Below are 5,773 nucleotides of genomic sequence, written 5' to 3'. Positions count from 1 at the left end.
AGCCTCTCACTGCCCCTGCAGCTGTGGCCTGTACCCCAGTTTTGCATAAATAAATAAATCAATTTGTTTTTGTTTTTTTTAAAAAGGCATTTATTGTAAACCTCATGTTTATGGTGAGTCAGGACAAGGGTTACCCCCTTATCTGTTACGTGAAGCCCCCCATTTCTGTCGCTGACGCCGCAGGCCCCCAGAGCACAGGCTGAGCACACTGGTCTGTTGCACTTGTGCCTCCGTCAGAATGTTCAAGCACGTGGATTCTCCACAAGTATGTTATTAGATTTTTCCTTTGCTAAAAATAAACAGCCACTTATGTCGAGCATTTGCGGTGTGGGAAATGCCGAGGCGAGCCCCTCCCCGGGGTTCGAAGACACCCAAGGCCAGGGACGTTTGGGGACCTGGCTCCGGGGAGAGGGGCCTGGTTTGCAGCCTACGGTCTGTGGGTAAGAGCCCCTCCTCGGCCCATTTCAGCTTAACAACCGCTGACGGGACCCCGGAGTAAGCCACTCCGAGCAGAGGGCTGGACCCAGGGAGCTTTCTCTCTAGTTAGCCAATGACATATGATGAGAGTGGACAGTGGCCTCCCCCTGCGGGGTGGCGGGCCACTGAGGGTGGCCTCAACCCCACAGAGGATGGGCTCTTCCTCTGGTCCTCACAGCAACACCCGAGGCAGGAGGCTGTTCCTGGCCGAGCTCCAGGCCGGGGCAGCAAAGCCTCATGAAGCAGAGCCCGTGGGCTCTGCCCCCCGCTGGCCAGGGCCCCTCAGCTTCTTCTGAGGGAACAGCCCAGTTCTGAAACATGCAATCCTGGCCTAGGGGTTCAGTCTCAGCAGCAACCTGGCCAGGGAGTGACCCACAGGGCGCAGCAGACCTCACCTGTCTCCCCGCTGCCCCCTCAGCAGTGGACTTCAGTGAATCCATCTGTTCTGCGCCCCACTCTGTCTCTGATGAACCCTCTGGCCTATACCCAAAAAAAAAAAAATCCTACCTTTTGGAGTCAACCACTTCATAAAAAATGGCTTTATTTATTTTTGTACAGGTCAGCTAAAAGGCGGAACACACTTCAGCCAGCAGGAACCATGAGAGGCAGCTGCTTCTGCAGAGGGGCCACGTCAGGGAGGTGGGCAGGTAGGAGCCGCGACCCCGGGACCTGCTGCCGGGGAGGACAGGCCATGCAGAGCACTTGCCGAGACCAGGGGGCAGGGATAGGACCCCCGGGGGGGGCTGAGCGAAGGGAGGCCCGAGGGGTCAGGGATGGTGGCGCAGGGAAGCCCCTTCGGCCCTTTGTTTCTCTGACTGTCGCGTCGCTTTGAGAATGGCCACAAATGTGGATGGTCACGCCACGGAGCTGGGTGGAGGCGGTCGGCTATTCCGCAGGCACCAGCGGAGTTAGCTGGGCTGAGCGGCGGGCTGGCTGGGCTCAAGAGCTCTTTGGTCTTCCCTGTGCTGGAGGAAGCGAGGCTCAGCCCGGAAGGAACTTTCCCTGAGCACAGGGGGCCTGGGCCAGTTCTGCTGGGCTCCGGCCTGAGGCCTGTCGCCATGTACCTGCCCTGTACCCGCTCTGTACCCGCCTCCCACGAATCCCTCGAAAAGGTTCCTGCCACTGGGGGTGCTTCGGGGGCAGGAGAGCCGCCAGGGGCCAGGGTGGCTTCACGGAAAGGTCGGCTTCCCTCGGAACGGACTCCCCTCGGCACGGGGCTCCCTGCAGGAGTGAGCACTACACTCACTCCTGGAGGGGCACGAACAGGGGGTGACTGGGAGCAGACAGGGGTCCGGAGCCCTCGTGTCCTGAGAGGTGACAGGGCCCCCCTGAAGGTCCAGGGCTGGGAGAGCTGATGGCGGGGCAGTGCTTAGCATGGACGAGGGGCACCGCGACCGAGGGCGGGGAGACGAGGCGCTGATGAAGTCACCGGCCTTCTTTTTGCACAGTTTGTCGTGGAATATAAAAGATAACAATTACAGCGAAACAATATAGACAGACACCTCCCGGTGCCCGAAGAAGCAGGGCGCCCGCCAGTTCCCTGGGAGGCCCCGCTGCCACTCCAGCTGGCACCGCGCACGGCCTTTGACGTGCCCGAGGGAGCTGGCGTGGAGTTGTGGCTGGGGTACCTGTGTCGTGGGCAAGGAGCCTGGGCGTGGCTGCCGCGCCAGGTAGGGACCCTCCTGCTGTGCGGCTGGCTTGTTACCCCACTTGCTGAGACCGGGCGCTGACCTCCAGCTGCGGCCCCTGGCGCCGGGTCCCCCCGGCCGCTGCCCCGTGCTGGGAGGAGCCGGGGCCCACCGGCTCTTAGCCCTGGTTTCAGATGGCGGAGGGCGGCTTCCGGCCTTCACCTGGAGCACAGTCCTGGACTCCTGTGGGCACAGACCTCTATGGCTGCTGGTGCTGTTTGTGCGGGCTTCTGCTTTCCCCAAGCTGTTCTGTCCCCCATGCTGCTTCTAGAAGACAGTCTACCTCGCAGAAAAAGAACCAAACCAGCAGTGCGGGTTCCCACCACCAGGTGGTCCCTGGGTTCTGCCCCTGCGGCCTGGGGCGAGTCCGAGCCCCCCAACCCAGTCCGGCCCCCCTGCGCTGCAGGGCCGCATCCTCCTCTGTCAGGTCCGGCTGGGCCAGACGGCTGTAGGCTTTTCCCAGAACTGGTCTCCAGCCAGGACACTCTCCCTGGGAGCAGGAAGAGAATGGTCTCACTTTCTTCCTTTGATTTCCTCTGTAACCTCAGTAGTTAAACAGAGCGTGGGGTGTCTTCCCGCTGCCTCCTCCACACTCCTGCTGCTCTGGGCAACAGGAGCCAGAGACTGGGATGTCCGGCTGCCCGAGGGGTTTTCCCAAGAAGGGCAGCAGGTAGACACGGGGCCGAAAGGTTGGGGGTGCTCTGCCCTCCGTGACTTCAGCAGGCAGTGGGAGGGGGGTGAACTCAAAACCCAGAAAGGAGGGGCCCGCAAATAGAGGGGCACTGGAGGGTACAGAAGCCAGCTTGCAGAATGGGCGTCATCGCTGGCCGAGCTGAGGCAACAAGGCAGGACGGAGCCGACTCTCCTGGTCTCCTAAGCTAATCCCTGGCTGGGACTGATGCCCCCATGTCCTCCCTCCCCCCAGTAGCAGACTGAGGACTAGGCGAGGCTCTGAGCGGCAGTTTAGGGTCCCACCCCAGGGCGCCTCTTCTCCCTCCTGGCAGCCTAAACATTGTCTTTCCATCGTTCCTTGAAAAGTGGATAATGAAACTACAAAGGCAGCTGAAGCCACAAGCTTTTGAACAGCTCTTTGTTCAGGCCCAGCCGAGGAGGAAATCCACAGCGAGGAATTCACATTTGGCAAGAAGCAAAATGACAGGCTGATGGCTGACTTCCTAATGGACAAAGTTGTTTTCTTCATCAGAGAAAACTGCCGCCAGAGCAACTGTTCCCGGGCCGCGGGGCTGGGGGAGGCTGACACCTCGGAGATGTCGCCGGGGGCCCGGAGCAGCTTGTCCATTCTCCGCCCGGATTCAGCCTTCGTCCATGAAGCCACGGGACAAGGACCAGGAGGGCCTCTGGAGAGACCCACGCGCTCACCCAGAACAGCCAGGCCGCAACCTCCCCGCCCCCGCTCCCTGCCCGGCAGGGGCAGACCTGCCCTGGACAGTCAAGAAGGGGCCCGACCCGGCTCCTTCAGCCCCAGACCTCCTGGCCTGCTGCCTTGGGAATGTGCAGGCCCGGGGCAGGCCTGGCAGCTCTCCACCTGCAGGCGCGCCCCGCCCCGTTAGCGGCATGGGCCCCGGGCTAAATGGAGCACAGGAGTGAGCGCGGACACGCACTGAGCCGAAAGCAGGGCAGCCAGAATGAGCGCGGGACGTGCCGGGGGACCAGCTGACCCAGAAACCTCTCCTCCTGGTGCTGTCTCCCCAGATCCGAGGTTGGGGAGACCCAGTGGGGCAGATGGCCTCCTACCTACGGCCCGGGGATGCCCCAGCCAGGCAGTGCCGACTGCAGTGCCGACTTCACGGTGCGGTTCTCGCAAAGGTGGTGTCCGCGGTGTGTCATTGGACAGGATGCTGTGGGGCTGCGTGCCACACCGTGGCACCCACACCATGGCACCCACACCGTGGCACCCACACGGCACCACCCCTCCCCAGCCTTTTTTTTTTTTTTTTCAAATTAAGAGCAATTTTACAGTCCTCTAGATGGCACTTACTTCTGGATACTTCCTTTTGTCTCTGCCGTCTTCTCCCTCAGGCCCTTCCCTGGCCCAGATCTCTGGCTGGGGAGCCCAGTGGCGTCAAGGAGGAGGCGGAGGAATGTGTGCTGGCCCCTCCAGGGGCTGCTCCAAAGCTTGGCTGCTTGGCGTGTGTCCCCTTGCCCTGGGCTCTGGCCGGTCCTCTCTCCCCTGACCATGATTATGGGATTACCCTGTGGACTGAGGGACTCTAACTTGATTCTTCGCAGAAAGCCTCTGACCTAGAATTTTCTCTGACCCACCCAACCCTTTCTCTTCTGCCTCCTGCCCTTAGGTGGCTGTTTACTGGGTCCGGGCATAGAGAGTACCCAGCAGTGCTCATGCTCCGGTGCCTTGTTTATCTTTACGCTTCCAGGCACTGGCCTCATGACTCATGTGGGAGGAGGCACCGACTTACAGGCTGGGGAATGTTATCCAAGACCGGGACAGACCCGCTTCCCAGGCTCAGCGCGGTCAAGGAGGGGTCAGAACAGATCCCCGCGGGCGATAGGCACCAGGCCGGAGCTGCTGCACGGAGCTTCATCCTTGCCCAGCCCAGAATGACTGGGAAGAAGAAACCCCAGACGCCCATAGGTGCAAAAGGGGATGGTCACCCCTGGACACAATGCTGAGGGCGGGGCCCACACAGGCTTGTGGACAGAGGCGGGATTCTAAGCCACACAACTTTTCACACTATTTCAGGAGGGTTCTAGAATCTTCGCAACTTGACTTTTACCTTTCCCCAGTACTTACAAGGTGGGATAAGGTGTTTGGCGACAGGGGTGTGAAGGAGGACACCAGTTTCCACCCTGAGGTTCTGTGAAAGTCTTCCAAGCCTTAGGGGCGGCGCCCAGGGAGGCCGCCAGCTTGTCATCTCCAGACTTGCAGCTCAGGCCGCCGGGTCAGTTTAGTGACAGCTATGGCCCCCGGCCCTGTGCGCCTTGGAGGAAGAACACCAACCTTTAGCACCAGGTCTGGGGGACACCTGCCCAGGAGAGGGCGGTGGCTTGCCCAGCCCCCTGAAATGCACAGCCGGCTCTGACCTCTGGGAGAAAGGCTCAAGTGAGGTTCCAGCCTTGGGAGCGCTTGCTGAAGAGTCTGCCCTCTCAGAAAAACAAAAGCAAACGAAACCAGGCACACAAATGGAATAAAAGGCTTAAACACAAATGTCTGCAATTAAGCTTTGGAATGACGTCCTCTGTCTCCCCAAGCTTCCCACGTTTTTGCGTGTTTCTACCCAGGGGCCCCTGCACCCCTCTCTGCCGCCCTGTGCTGTCCGGACACACCGGCTTGGCCAAAGTTTCCAAGAGGTGCCGCCAGCGGTGGACCAGCGGGTCCCCCCCTGGTGCTCCCCAGCTTCGGCCTCGCTGGGCTGGCAGGGCCCCCACCCACCTCCCAGCACAGCGGGCAGAGCTCGGAGGCGGAGGCGCGGGGAGGCGACATCTTCCCGGCGGCCCCCAGCCCTGCACAGGGATTCCCGCATCGGGGCGGGCGCGGCGCAGGGCGACGCGGGTCCGGCGAAAGGCTCAGGCCGCGCATCCTCTACGCCCCCACTGCCGCCGTCGGGGCCCGCGGGGTGCTGTCGGGT

At 61.4% G+C, this 5,773-nt stretch overlaps 1 long non-coding RNA gene across 1 annotated transcript; it reads right to left on the bottom strand.

The window, feature by feature from the left end:
• Positions 1-3,165: 3,165 nt before the first annotated feature.
• On the bottom strand, positions 3,166-5,130 carry LOC105854415. The gene is made up of 3 exons (XR_001146097.1): positions 4,939-5,130; positions 4,165-4,386; positions 3,166-3,523 (listed from the first exon to the last, which is right to left on the bottom strand). It is a non-coding gene; the product is annotated as an uncharacterized LOC105854415 (long non-coding RNA).
• Between the last annotated feature and the right edge of the window lie 643 nt (positions 5,131-5,773).

The sequence above is a fragment of the Condylura cristata genome, unplaced genomic scaffold (genome assembly GCF_000260355.1).
Source record: "Condylura cristata isolate star-nosed mole 26May11 unplaced genomic scaffold, ConCri1.0 scaffold00038, whole genome shotgun sequence".
NCBI classification, from domain to species: Eukaryota; Metazoa; Chordata; class Mammalia; order Eulipotyphla; family Talpidae; genus Condylura; species Condylura cristata.
Note: the sequence above shows the minus strand (reverse complement) of the source record. Positions and strands in the feature narration are given on the sequence as shown.